This window comes from Sorex araneus, chromosome 2 (assembly GCF_027595985.1).
Source record: "Sorex araneus isolate mSorAra2 chromosome 2, mSorAra2.pri, whole genome shotgun sequence".
Lineage (NCBI taxonomy): Eukaryota > Metazoa > Chordata > Mammalia > Eulipotyphla > Soricidae > Sorex > Sorex araneus.
The window spans coordinates 285,862,970-285,878,949 of NC_073303.1; the positions used below are offsets into that span (position 1 = coordinate 285,862,970).

Here is a 15,980-nt window from a genome sequence, read left to right on the forward strand (position 1 = left end):
TCCATTATCATCTCTTCTCACAAGTATGGCTGATATTTCACCCATTCTCTTCTTTAGCTTTTCCATTTTTCAGTGTATTGGGGTATAATATACACAGAAAAATTTTTTCCTTTGCACCATTCATGTCATTTGGGCTATTTCCCTAGTTTACTACAAAGTGAATCTTTTCTTTGGGGTTGGGATGGGTGGCAGTTGGTGCATTCCTATGCTTGGGGCTTTCTCTAACCTGCTCAGCCATCAGTCATGGTCTATTTAGAGACCATATGTGGTTCCAGGGATTGAACTGGAATAGGCCATGTGCAAGGCCTTCACCCCTCTGCCATCTCTCTGATATCCAAGATGTTAATCTTAATGCTTTTGAGAAAAGAGATATTATTTTTTTGTTTGTTTCTAAAGTGAATGTCATAATAATCTCTAGAGGCTACACTATGGTTACCAAGTAAAAGGAATCTTTTGGAAAACAAATGATATACAATAAAATCATTAAAAATAAAAATAATATGTAACTCCCCCCGTTTCATCTGACAGGTCTGCAATATAATATTCTTAAGTCATGCGTGGAGAAATAGCTCAAAGGGATGGAGTGCATAACTTGTTTGTTTGAGTCCCCGAATTATGATCCTTGGTAAAACATGGTGCCTACATGCTGCTGAGTGTGACCCTGGTGACTGCTGGCATTGCATCTCCGGCCTGAGTACTGAGACATCAGCACTGCTGGCTTAGCATTGCATGGGGTATCCCCCACCCCCAGCATCACCAGGAAGCCCCTAAAAAAACCCCTAACTTAGATTAGGATTTCAGGGAGGCTTGTAGGAGGTCATTTTATCCCTACGCACACTATTATTTAGTTAACTGTTCTTGGAACTGCTATTTATAAGTGATTTGAGAATAGAACTTTATAATTTCACAGTGGGGATTTTATTACTTTTTAATGTTAACACAATTCTTAGGATTTTCGTAAGAGGTTTTTCACCTGTATTTTGAATTAAGTCTCCAGTTGGTCTAGACCTTACCGGAATTGATTTAGAAACTTTCACTGCTAGATTTCACAGCATGTGAGCTATATGCTTGAAGACCTTATTGTGTTTAATATTAAGAGTTCTGAGCATACCCTGGTTTGCAATTTCATTGTTACAGTCTATGCACTAATGTGATGAGGAGATAAACATTTTTCTCATCCCAAGACAGTAATTCGTTTTTGTCTACCTTCTGCTCATGTAAGCTTCATTTATCATTTACACCTATTTCCCAAGAAAATTCTGCACTTTATCCCTTATGTACCCACTAAATCTGTAGATACTTTTCTCATAACCTTCTCAACACTTATTGAAACTGTTTCTTGTAGTATAGGTTCTTTTGCTAAGTACTGAACCTGTTCGTGGCTAGGTCTATTTTCATGGTGGAATAATGTATTTAAATATGTGTGTGTGTGTGTATGTGCTTGTGTGAGTATGTGATTTTATTTTTTAGTTTTTTCCTCCCTTTTTTCTCTATCATAGCTTCTCCTTGGACATGTTCATCTTTATCAAGCCGCTATATTTCTGACTCACAAATTGACGTGTGGGGTCCTCATTCAGATTCCCAGTTATTTACTAGGTACATAACTCTCTGTAGCTCCACTTGTAACTCAAATGCAACTTTCCTCATTTTGCACTTATTATTTCCCTTTTTTTTGTTTCCATCTTGCACTTATTGTTTCCCATCATATTGAACACTGGCTCGGAGGCACTTAACAAATCTTTCTAGTTTTCTGAGACCAAGACGAGCTGGAATCCCCACTCATATTTCCTTATATGCCTCTAGCCATGTACCTCTTCAGTTTGTTCTCCACAAACTTGCAGTTATTTATTTGTTTATGTGGCACCAAATGGCACTATCTGGGAGCCAGAATAACATGAACTGTGGATAATCATGAACATCATGTAAATCTCACAATTTTTGTTCCATATTATCTTTTTCTTCTCTCTCTCATTACTGACATGATTTAGAAACTTACTTCCTCTTGTAATCTGGACTTCTATAAAGCCTCCTATCTGGTATTTAAAGCTCATTTTATTTGAATGCTTAATAATTTCTTAACATAATTGTTTTTGGTTTCAAACTTGGGTCTATGAGATGCAAGACAAATGCCCTACCTGCTATTCTATCTTTTCAGCCCCTACACAGAACTTAAAAACAAACCAGCCAACTCTGTTCCTTCTCCACAAAATGTTTTGTCAGGTTTACCAGTTGCTCACAAAACTCCTTTAAAATGGCGATCTCTAACTGATTTCCTGTGATCGGCACTGTCAGATTTGCTGTCCTCCTCTTTCGTCATCAATCTACAACCTTTAGGGTCTGGCTGGCATTTGACCCAAATCAGGAAGATGAGAAGAATGTTGAAGAAGATTAAATGTGAGTGGTGGGAACAAAACCAACTGAATAAAGATGGGGGCTGTCTGGCTCCCTGTCAGCAGTTACTGAATCAAAAAATACACTGCCCAGACGGCTTCCCCACCCCTCCATAAGGACGTTTCCCATGCAGTTGGTGAACAATGCATCCATTTTGGGTGTGTTTTATAAAAAGGAGACACAAGTATTTGAAGATTTTTAACCAATGAAGGGAATTAAGCTAGTGATTATGAGTCACCCTATGAGAGAGTTCTTTCTTTACACATCTGGGTCACTATAGTCCCTTATTTGGCTTAGATAAAATGTTTAAAAAGTTAAATGAGAACTTTAGAATTTATTTAAATATGGGTAGTTTTTTTATTGTTGTCATTGCCCAGACATTATGAACGATGGAACAAGTGATATTGTTTCATCATTTTATTATTTCTTATGTTGAATTTTTAAGCAGTTATCTAATTGTGATAACTAGTGTATTCTTAGCTTGTGTTAACCTGCCTTAAAACTAGTTAGAGAAAGAATGCACTTTGAAAGTTGCATTTGTACATATGCTTAATTTACTTAAAGGAAAATGCCTGTTTTTAAACATTTGTGTCCAGTAAACATTTAAGACAGATTTTAACTAGACTCAAATGAGATAGAATTTATTTGAAAATAATTATTGTTGTTGTTGTTGTTGTTGTTGTTCTTCTTCTTCTTCTTCTTCTTCTTGTTCTTCTTCCTTCTCTTCCTCCTCCTCTTCCTCCTCCTTTTGCTCCTCCTTCTCCTCATCTTTCTCTTCCTTCTCTCCCTCTTCCTCTTCCTCCCTCTCCCCCACTCATTGTTTTCACTTTATGAAAATAATTAAACACTAAATACCAAAACCTCTTCATTTTCTCTTCAAATTATAGGAGGGAAAAAAGTGTTGAGGGGATAGCATTGAAATATAAACAGCAGTTTACAGTCTTTTCCTAGAGAAAAGATTTAGACCATATGGTTCTAGTTTTCAGGAGAAAGCTGTGGAATAGATATTATTACATTAAGTCTTTTCTTATTTGTTGACCTCACAATTCTGTTTCATTCTATGATTCTTTCTTTCTTTTGTTTAATATTTTGGTTGTTTTTGTTTACTTCTCATTTTTTTCTCACTTTTTCCTTTACTAATTGGGTATCTTAAGCATCAACTAAGTGATGCATTTTTGCACAACTTTTTTTTTCCTTTTGGGTTACACCCGGCAATGAACAGGGGTTACTCCTGGCTCTGCACTCAGGAATTACCCCTGGCGGTGCTCAGGGGACCGTATGGGGTTCTGGGAATCGAACATGGGTCGGCTGCGTGCAAGGCAAACACCCTACCCACTGTGCTATTGCTCCAGCCCCCTGCACTACTTTTTAATTCCTAAGATATAGTAAATTTTTCCTTCATTCTGTTTTTATTTTTATATTTTATTTAAAATTAAATCTCTCATTTGTTATTAATTTGACTACTTCTTATACTGCTTCACAATTAGATAATATATGCAAGTTGCATTGAAATGGAAAAATCTGAATAAAATTATAATTTAAATTAATAGATTGTATTACATTAAAATTTTCTTCTATAATCCTGTAATGTTCAATTCTATTTCTATTTACTGCTATCTTGAAATGTATTGTAACTTATAGAGATTCCATATTAGGTTGTATTATTATTTTTTTTTTTGGTTTTTTGGGTCACACCCAGCGATGCTCAGGGGTTACTCCTGGCTCTGCACTCAGGAGTTACTCCTGGCGGTGCTTGGGGGACCATATGGGATGCCGGGGATCGAACCCGGGTCGGCTGCATGCAAGGCAAGCGCCCTACCCACTGTGCTATCGCTCCGGCCCCAGGTTGTATTATTTTTAAGGTAAGACTTCTAACTGCAGGCCTAATAACAGTTCAATATCTGGTCCTTCATTGTATTTCACTCTGTAAGATAAAGAACCGGAAGGCTGGAGTGATAGCACAGGATTTAAGTCACTTGTCCAACATTGCCAAACTCCAGTTTAATCCCCAGCGCTGAGTATGGTCCTCTGAGCACCACTAGTAGTAAGTTCTTGAGAGTAGAGCCAGGACCAAACACTGAGCACCAAAGGGTGTGACACTCCCCTGCCCTGCCAGAAAAAAAACCCTCCAGAGCATGTAATATATATGCAATATATTTCAATTTTTGTAAGTTCACATGTCTGAAATATGTAAATAAAATTTGATATAAATCTTGATAGCCTCTAACATAATGTTCAGTTTTTGTAGCTCAAACTCCATTATACTGATTTGGGTTGTTTTTGTTCTTTGCTTATTTTATGAACACTTATGTTTTATGTACTTTAATTACATGAAATAATTAAGAATGGTTGCAATCAGACTGTAAAGCTGATTCAATTTTGTTTCTCTCATTATTGAAAATAACTGTCCTGATTTATTGAAAAAAAAAAGAAGCAAGTGATAGAATGGAATTTGTGTAAACATTTAGTAAAGATTATTCGAGCAGAACTTGGCTTTCTGAATATATTAAAATGCATTTTCCTTTTCTAAACCTAGAAAAAAGGGAGAGGCATCCTTGAATGCCTAATCATCTTAATAAAATGGTTAGTTATACTTTCAGTTTATTTGAACCTTAACATTCCCCGCTTCGCAGGAGCTCCTAAACGGTCTTACACTTGTCACATCTATTCTCTGAAATCACAAAAGGCCAACTATGAAGTGTCATTCAAATTCTTCCTCTGAGATGTCATCATAAAATATTAACCAGCTTCTCTGCAGGGCTTTCCCACATGGATGCATGCCTGGGTATATTTTGATCCGCTGATAATCATGGAGTCTGAGCATAATCCGAGAATTTGCAGCGTAGTTATCTGAGACTGAGATACTATGGATAGTTCCCTCTGTTCTTCTCAAGGGTAGTACAGATCCCTGCTTGCCACTGTCCTTTTTATGTTCATGTAATTGTTATTCATCTTATTCTGCGATGCCATAGTAGCTGTTTCAGCCATCTGCAGTTTTAGAGACAAAGAAGTGCCTGACAAGTTAGTGCTGGCAATGCATAAAACAGTACAAACTCTGTGCCCAGTGCTCAAAACGTTTTTGTTACTTTTGGCTGTCAGCTTTTCACTCTAATTCCAGTGTTTTTTTCATTGTACTAGGTTGTCTCTCACAGTAGTCTCTTTACTAGTTATATCAGAAGTAGTTTTGTTCACCTGCTTAGCCAACTGCCCATTTTAAATTCATCTCTATATACTTCTGTTCATGCATTGCTGTGTATATAGAAAAAAAAAGTGGGGAAATGGTATTAATGCTAATCAGAACTATAATGCACTCTTTTAATGCTCACATTCTCTTTTACTTGTCTGAATTTGAGTGGTGATAGGACTTTATAGCTACAATAAATTTGAAGCACAAGAAAAGTAACTTTTGATAAGATCTGAATGTTGTTTTGGAGGGTGAAATGTCTAAGTTTGCATGTTGGTTCATAAACCTATCAGAACATAGATGAAATCTGTGTTTGGAAAACATGAGTAGTAAAATAAAAGTTAAATAATAATTGTTATAAACCATATATGATATATGCTCCTAGAACACATGACAGCTAGAGAAAACTGTGTACCCATAAACACACATATTTGTACATGCTAGCAAGTATAAATGCACAAATAACTGCACTGTCATGAAGGATATCAGAACCACAAAACGCACACATAATGGGATGTATTTCAGTCAGCTTTGGGCCCACAGTATTAGCTTTGGAGAGAGTGAAAGAATGCTCATGTCCTGACAATAGCACTCTGAAGGTTTGTGTTCTTTATCCATTCCTATTGAAAGCTTACCGTGCATTAGTAAAGCTTACCTCTATTCAAGGAACAGATAATTACTTTACTGAATTCCAGTTAACTTAATCTTAAAGAACATAAGTTTCTTTAATCCTTTGTCAGAGGGTCTTTGTCCTTAGTACACTGATATTTCTCCTGGTTAGCCTTTCCTCATGATCTCCATGAACTTCAAGCAGCTAAGGGCTCCTGTTCACCTGAAGCTTGCAATTCTTCATTCTCTACCACATGGGTTAAAACAATTCTAGAAGTTTCTGCCCTCTTGTACTCAGCCCTTTGCCAGGGTCTGTGTCATGGGAGGCGTACTATCCAGGGCAAATTGAGTTGAAGGTGGTATGCTAACAAGCCTGAAGAGTCACCCAGGATGTTTGCAAGAGTTTTGAATGTTGGTTAGACATGCGGGATTCTATGTCCATGTTCATCCCCGTAAGGTGTGATTCAGCGCAGGAGAAGGTGTGAACGGAGCTGTGAACTGGAGCCTACGTTACACCACTGTTTCCTGTTCAGTGAAAGATTGAGGAGCGTGGGGATTCTAAGTCATTAGAAAGAAAGGTCTAATTTTCAAGTATCAAAGCCAGTTAACAGTTACCTTGATTTATAAATTTTAATGCTTGAATTATGGTAGGTAGTTCTCTATTATTATTTTACCCTGTGCCCTAGTCCAAATCTTAGGAGTGGGTAGTAATACCTTAAATTTATCTTCCAAATGGGACATATCTATGATAAAATGCTATTTGAATTAGAAAAAAAATCATGTAAGTTCAGTATATCATAATAGGAAAATAAGTAGTAATAGGAAGCCAATGTTAGTTACTTGATGATTTTACATATAATCCAAGTACTCAGTGCTTAAGACATGGGCTTTTCCTGCCACAGTCACACTGAAAGTCACTAAACAACAATGAAAAATTCTCTCATACATGTGTTTGCACGCAGTTTCTGAAAAACTTTTCCTTCCCAGAATTTTCCTACTTCTCTCTCTCTCTCCATCTATCCACATTACCCTTTTCCTATTCTATACAGATGGGGACAAAAAGAAAAGATTAATGACTCACCCAAAATGAGTGATAGAGTCTGAAATTGGGTCAAGTTCTCCTGACACTTAACGCAGTTCCTATTTTGTTGTTCTCGCCTGCTTTTGTGATACACAGGGAAATGGCTGTCTGCTGTGCAGATGGTGCTCTAACAGACACCCCTAAATCTTGGCAAGTGAGAAACCTACGGCAACTCGGTGATGAAGCTGAGTAGATAGTAGATATTTAGTGCACTTCAATGTGATTTTTCTTCTTTGCAGAATTCTTACATATGTACTGGAAATCTTGAGTGAGAATGAACTGATCCAAAGTGAGCCTCCATGTATAGGAGCTTGTCAACACTTTTGCAACTGAATAAGAAAATGGACATCAGATCTTTTTCTTTTCTTCTACTAATAGTGCATATATATACATATATATCCACACATATACATACATATCCACATATATACATATACATATATATGTGTGTATACATATGTATATATATATATATATATATTTCTTTTAGCTGAGACCACTCTAGTGTTATAAATTTTATCTCTTTCTTCATAGGAAGAATAACTTATGTTTAATCCCTGGCTGTTTACAATTCTAGAGATGTATATCTTTCAAAGACATAAAATACAACCTTACTGCAATTCCCAGAATTTTGCCAGGAGTCAACTTTTCATTCTGTTTACTCCCAATTGTAACCCTCCCTTTATTCACCACCAGTCTCTCCTTACTCGCCACTCATTTCATATCATCCTAATCTGGTTTCTCCCCTACATAATAATACTGTTTTGCTAATGAGCAGTTTACCAGTTATAGTGAGTCTTTTTTCAGTCTTCGTTTTTATGACTCTTGTAGTGATCCTGTTTTTAATTTTTTCTCTTGACTTAATTTATGCTCTCATGTTTAACTCTCAAGGCTGAGTCCCGAGATTATCACTCATAACTTTACTTGCCAGAAGTCATTCTGGTCACATCCACATTGCCATAATGAGCATTCTTCTGAACTTTGAGTACGCTAGTATATCCAACTACCACTTGGCACCTTAAACTGTAGATACACCAAACTGAATCTGTAAATTTGCTCCCAGATTGTTCCTCTTTCAAAATTCCCTTTCTCAAGGAGTCAGAGACATAGTACAGCAGGTAGGGTGTTTTCTTTGCATGTGGTGGACCTGGGTTTGATCCCCGGCACCACATATGGTATCCTGAGCACTGCCAGGAGTAATTCGTGAGTGCAAAGCCTGGAGATGCCCCGGAGCATCTCCAAGACAACACAACACAACAAACAACAAAATTCCCTTCTCAAACAATAGCTGATATCCATCGATGCTTAGATCAGAGTCTTGGAATCATCCTTGACATATCAGGCTAAGTTTGACCATGACAATCTATAGAAGTTCAGGGACTGCTGACAAAGCTATTTTAGATTTGTTTCAAAATTGTCTTTTCATCCTTGATGTATTGCCACACCTGCATAGGAGCATGCAAGGGTCATTATCAGAGAAAGGATACATGTCCCCAAGTACACAGCCTGCCCCGCTGCCTCCCTCATATTTCATGGAGACACTCCAAACTCAGTGGTCACTAAGGATCACAAGGATAGAGCAATATTCACTAGGTCAGGAAATATAAATGCTGAGTTTTACCTTTTATGTCATGCTGGGGATATGTTATTTTTGGGGAAATATGTCACTTAAGGATGTATTCTATTTTCTCTTAAGAAAATTCTGGCTGTGCCATGGGTTCATACTTCCTCTTTCTATTTTTATAGCCCTCCCATGCATCTTTCTGCCTACTTACAATTAATAACTAAGTCAAGGCACTTTTACATTCAAAAGTATTTTCTGTCCCTAGAAAAATCTCTAATCCATGTTGGCCATCTCTGTATTAGTTTGTGACTGTTGTTTTCTAATTTGTCTTTATAGTTTGTCCTTATCTTTTCTTTTGCAGTCTCTAGTCAGATTTTATTTTATTTTATTTTTTTTGCTTCTGGGTCACACCCGGTGATGCACAGGGGTTAGTCCTGGCTCTGCACTTAGGAATTACTCCTGAAGGTGCTCAGGGGACCATATGGGATGCTGGGATTTGAACCCGGGTCGGCCGCTTGCAAAGCAAACTCCCTATCCACTGTGTTATTGCTCTAGCCCCTCTAGTCAGATTTTAAAATAGTTTTGATAATACCCTCATGCTTAAAATTTTTCAGTGTCTTTCCATTGCTTCTTGCCAATGTTAAAAGTTTATAGGCATTCCTTCTTTTAAAACTGTCGTGCTTTTATAGAATAACATTTTAGTAATATTATATAATCATATATTGATTTATTGTGGTTAATATATGGCCAATATAAATGATACAGTTGTGAATAATAAACATTACATGAGTTATCTGGATTGATAGCTTCCTCTAGTTTAATAATATCAAAAGAAGAAAAATATGTCTCTACTTGGAAAGACCAGCTGTTTTTTAAAACAGCTTTTCAGGTTTTTTAATTTTTCAAACATTCAGCTTATTTTATTATTGACCTGTTCTACCTTTATTATTATTAAGGTACTGTGATTTACAATATAAATAAGTATGGATTCATGCTTACATAATTTCATAAAATTCCAACATTATACTAACACTGGGTAACCCATTACCCTCCCCAAAGTCTTAGAGGTCTCTTCCATTCAATTCCTTCCAGTTTTGCTTTCTTTTAATACATAGTAATGCATTTTGTTATTGCTATAGGAAGTACAAAAGCAAACTACACCAACAACTAGCTAGTAAAGAAAGGCTATTATTGAAAGAAAGGTGCTTAAAATCAAAGGCTAGATTCGTACGATGGTATTTTGCTTCTTACAGCTGTGCACTAAAGTTCTGTATCACTGGCATGCATAGAAAGAGGTAGTCAGCTTTGGTATAATGGAGCACTGTATAATGTTTAGTTGCTGGATAAGTGCGGTTATTAGCTTTACATAGATTACTGTTTCTATCTCTTCCTGTATCTTTGTTTTCTTGTTGTTTGGTTTTGAGCTTTTAAATACAAAGTTTTCCAAATGACCCTTGCTTTCACACTGCTTTTCCAACATAGTCTCTAATATTTGGAATCGTTTAGACTGACTTTGAAACATGTTCCATTTTGAGTATGTAAACTCCAGGTATATTTTCAGTTGTTTAATAAGAGAAGTTTTTTGCCTTTGAACTTTTTATCTTACACTGATATATTTTGGGAACATAACTTTCCATTTCCTATATTTTCTCTCACCAACTGCTTCATCTAGCTAAATTCCTTCTTTCTTTTTAAGGCTTTTTACTACTCTCAGTCATTTTGGGTAGCTCTAACAGAAATACCACTCATGACAAGGCTTATAAACAACATATATTTATCCCTCGCTTTTAGTGACTGAGAAAACTGATGTGTTGGCACCCATAGATTCTGTGGCTGCTGGGAATCTTCACTGTTGCTATGGTCTTACTGTGGTTCTGCATGGTGAAAAAATCAGAGGGATCCATCTAGGGCTTCTTTTATAGAGGTACTGGATCCTACAAGAACTTTTATTATCTCTCTCTGTCTTAATGTGATCAACTCTGAAAGGCTCCATGACCTAATACTGTCGCTTTTGGAGTTAAGGATTTCAACACACATATTTTGAAGGACACAAACATTTAATGTACACTCACTTCCTAGAGACAAGGTCTGGCCCATCCTTTGTGGCAGCCAGATTGCCTTCAGACTACTTTTTGTACTGTAGTTAACTATTGTCTCATTTGGTTAAGGCCTACTTCTTGAGAGCAGACACCTTCCTGAGAGCACTTACCATAATTGCCTTGTTCACACCTGTTTTTCTTGGCCAAGTACCAAGGGCAGAGTCTTGATAAAAGTGAGGAGCAATGTCTGGGCTGAAAAAAGGAGGCAAGTAACAGAAATATATGCTTTGCCTTGTGTCTTCTCTTGACCTGAATTTTTGGGGACATAGGTGTTTTTTTTAACCTTGTTATTATGAAGTTTACTGAGATTATTATTGGTTTATGTAATATACACTGACAGAGTAGTTGGAGAAATATGCCAATCAAAATGTGTAACTATCTAAGCTGATGCTTTTCATTATGATCGCCACTACTAGCTAGTGTGAGTTTGAGTACTTGCACATGGCTAGTTTGAATAGAGATATATTGCAATTATAAAATACACAGTGAATTTTTAACACAGCATGCAGAAAAATAAAATATCTTAATAATTTTACAAGGATTATGTATGTCGGCCATGCTAGGCTAAATATTACAAAATAATTTTAGTCATTTAAAAATTAAATATTATTACTATGACAACTATACATTAACTTTGTAGCTTGCATCACACTGTCTTTGGATAAGCATTGACTTCAGTAGAGATTGCAGTATTCTTTCTCTTGTTACTCGACACAGCAGGAGATGAAGACATTCTGGTGAAATGAATTCCATATTCAACTGTGTTGCTAAAGAATCCCAAAAGGTCCTGTTGTACTCTTTACCACACAAATAGGTGTGATTTTCTCAGGGTTAATATTATTATTATTATTATTGTTATTAATTTTTTTACTATCTCACTGTCACAAACAGAATTTCTAGACAAGAAACTTTACAAAATAATAGCATCGTCTCCTTCTCCTATTTGAACTTTACTCTTGTAAAGTTCTACTGTTATATTTGTCTTCCATACTCCCTCTACTTGATTTTAGAGGGTTGCTTTGTAGGATTTCATTGAATCTTATGAAGCTTAATAAAATTTTAGGCTATGAAATAGCCTGAGTTTTTCCAATGTGGAAGAGGGTGTTGAAGCCAACCATTTATTATTTCGCCACCAAAATTAAGTTCCAGACTCTGAATTCCAGGAATATGCCAGTCCATTAAGCAATGAGATGAAATACGCTTTGCCTAAAGGTTTATCTGCAGCACAGTCAATTGTAACTCTTAATAATGAGACAAGAAACAGAAGCTTGGGCACCCGGAGCTGAAACTACACATCACCCACTTAATTATTAGCGGATATTAATTATAATTATTTAAAGTTGGAACTGATTTTATGTTCTTCCAGATTTCTGGCACAGCCTTTAATTTAAACCTTGTTATTAATTTCTAGTTACATTTCTCCACAAGTATTAAGCTCTAAAATATCTCTGCTATCTACCATTGTTGTTTTTGGTATGTGTTTAGAGCTGGAGATTTCATGCTATCTAATCATTGAAGGATAATAAAATAATCATCAAAAGCACCACTATACTTATTTTAAAACCATAAAATATATCCTAGTAATCAAGTTTCTTTAATCTTTTATGATAAATTTGAGCTTTGAAGAGAGTATCCAAAGTGGCAGAATTGAGATTAGAAGTATAGCCTTTTTCTCTCTAGTGCCATCTGCTGAAGAGTGGTGATTGAGAGAATATTGTTAAGCAGAGTTTAAGGAAGCCCTCTCAGGCATGTGTTATAGGCATGTGATATTTAAGAAAAAACATAGTCATATGTGCCTATGAGTGAGACAAACTCTTGCACTTTGTATGTTTGTTTCATTGTTTTCTTGAAATTAAGTGAAAGATCCTTTTCCAAAAGAACAAATATTTTCTTGTGCCCCTCAAGTTCTTGGGACTTCATTTTATTATTGAAGATGTGAATACTAAGAACAATTTTTTATATAGCAGAATGCTTTAATATGTATTTGTTAGTATATTTAATGCATTGCCATATAAATTATATAGGAAATGCAGACATAAATTATTGAAATTAACTATATACATATGTAGAGCCAGGAGAAAGAAGATTAAAAAAGGAAAGTATAAATAAATAGTATTTTCTTAAACTGGAGACTTATGCCCATCCTAGCATACCTTGGTGATCTATGTTCTAAGTGCAGAGAATGGATACCTACTCTATTGTTTTCGGAAGTTTTCAATTTAAGTTATTAAAATTATGCTCATCAGTAATCTGGAAATTGTTTGCCATCTGTAAAATGAGTAGTAATGCATTTTAAAAAATAAACTAGTGTAATAGTTAAGGAAGACATCCGAGGACCAGAGAGATAAGACATGGATTAAAGAAAGTGCCTTGTATGTGACTTATTCCAACATAGTCCCCAGCTTTACAATCACATGCTCCCTTGAGCATCCCAGGGTGTGGCCCTGTTGCCCCAAGCACCACTATGGGGACCTGGCTAACTCCTGGAACCGTAGAGCCCAAGGAATACTACATCCTCAAGGCCCTTCCGTTGAACTGCCAGTTTGGTTGTCTTTGTGAATCCCCGGGGAGAGCCCTCCAGCCTCTTGAGCCCCTTGGGAGCACTCTCAAAAGAAAAGGAGAAAGACTGATTGTGATGAGCATGTCACATAAAAGTCATTCTAGCTCTGGGGCTCTTGTTTGAACTCTAAGGAGGAAGGGTGAGGATAGCCTTTTCAACCGGTGGTTTATGGTCATGTAGGGAAAATGATATATGTTTTCATGTATTCGTCTTTTGAAAGCACTCAAGTAAATTATTTATTTATTTTTCCTTTAAGAATTAAAGTTTGGTGCCCCAGTGGCACCTCTTACTAATGGCCCCCTTACTTTAATCTCTTTGCATAATACCTGGTCCTGGCGTGCTCTCAATTACTGTGTAAATGGCCGCTTGGATCTTAGACAGGAACTAGTCCTGTGCTGGTGACACAGTCCTTCAAGATGTTGTTTTTTTTTTTAGTTCTATTTGGTTGATTGCATAGTTCTAGCTACAAACTAATTTCCAATATATTTTATTTTTAAAGCGACCCCCATAAGGTCCCATTTGTTAAAGAGAGGAGGCATTAGAAACATCAATATTGAAACAAAGTATTGATTATTGAAAATCTGAGTTGTTACCAAAGGACCCTGCCTCTCACTTAAAACTAGGCGGATCTGCTGGAGAGAATATAGCAACAGTAAAAATTAGAATGCAAAGTTAAGCTTTGAATCAAAGAAGTGCCAGGAATTAAAAGAAGACATATTCATAAGGAGGAGTCGGAACTGATTTCATGTACTTGTGGGGGTAGGGAGTGCCAGTAGGAGGGAGGTATCAGAACCATCCCTAGGCACGCAGAGTAGAACACTAGGTTTAACCTTCATACTGACACATGATACAGTACACATGATACAGACACATGACACATGACACATGACACAGCCTCAGGTCTGTCTTAGGTAGGCAGGTGGATAGATTTATCTGAGATAATACTCTATATGATAAATGGTGAGTTAGAAAATTTTCATCTTTCAAAGACTAGTGGAAGTAATGTGATTCTGATCTAGGTAATATCTGGAAAGTAAACCCATGACACTTCCTGGGTGAGGCACAGTATCAAATAGTAAAACATTAAATCATCACCCTGTTAAGCAGGAATTCCTGTCTTCAACATTAACATAAAAGCTTAAAGTTATGGAGAAGCCCACAAAGGTCCTGAGAGGACAATGTAAACTTTTCTTGTTCGTTTCAAGGCAGCAGCACAGTTCAACTCTTTCTGAAGAAAATGTCGTACTCTGTCAGTAGAAACCGTTCATGGATAAAACACAGCTCTTTATTCTGAGATGCATTTTAAAGATAAGAAAATTTGAATTGCTTAATGGTAGAGAACAGAAACAGAACTAAGTTGGGGAGAGTGTAGATGGAGAACATCTAACAATGATTTTATAGCAGTTGCAATATTAGAGAAGAAAAATTGGTGCATGTATTCAAAAGATGGCTATAAACAGTAGTAGAGAAAATAAATTTGAAATCAAGACAGGAGATCACTTGGAATCTCATTTTGAGTGACTGAGTGATAGAAAACATTTAGTGGCAATTTAACAAATACATAGTATACTTAGATATAGCAATAGCACAGCGGGTAGGGCATTTGCCTTGCACGTGGCCAGCCCAGATTCGATTCCTCTATCCCTCTTAGAAAGTCTGGAAAGCTACCAAGAGTATCCCGCCCGCACCCATGGTGTATTCGATATGCCAAAACTGCCAAAAACAGTAACAACAAGTCTCACAATGGAGACATTACTAGTGCCTACTCAAGCAAATCGATGAACAACGGGACAACAGTGCTACAGTACTACTTAGATATCTATCAAACACCACACAAACACTAATTTAGTGATATCTATGGAAGCAGGGGAAGTTGAGATGGGTAGAACATACCTTGTAGGCTCAGGTTGTGAGTCTGGTGCCTGGCACTGAATGCCTCCAGCATCAGCCCAGCAGTGAACCAATCTGATCTGTATTGTCTATCACATCCCCAGTATGAGTACCAAAGTATCATGCTCAGCACTACTGGGCCAAGGATCAACTGGAGGGTCCCTTCCAACCATCCAAAGACCACACCCACCTCCCCAAAAAGGCATGACTATGCTCACTGAAGTACACTATTTACAAAAGGCCACCTCTGGAAATGACCCAAGAGCTGAGACAGATGAGTAGATAAAGATGTGGCATATATACACAGAGGGATACTATACAGAGAGATGTAATCTGGCACTGTGCTACATGAGTAGGCTTTGGATGCTAAGTGAAATGTCAGTAGGATAAAGACACCAGATGCCCTAATTCACTGGGACGATAAAGCAAGAGAAATGTCAGTATTCAATGGAAACAAACTCTTAGACTTTGTCCACCGAACAGAGGTCACTAAGTTAGAGGATGGCTGCTGAATGTGTGCTAAGAAGGGTCCAGTGCACTGTGCTGTAGAGATATTGGCTCTTTGGTAGTAGGTATGTGTGGTAACATTGCATTCCTAAAAC

The 15,980-nt window shown here is 36.9% G+C and overlaps 1 protein-coding gene across 3 annotated transcripts in view; it reads left to right on the forward strand.

Moving 5' to 3' along the window:
* Nucleotides 1–15,980, forward strand: part of FGF12 (fibroblast growth factor 12) — a 580,565-nt gene that overhangs the window by 338,113 nt on the left and 226,472 nt on the right. The window lies entirely within an intron of this gene.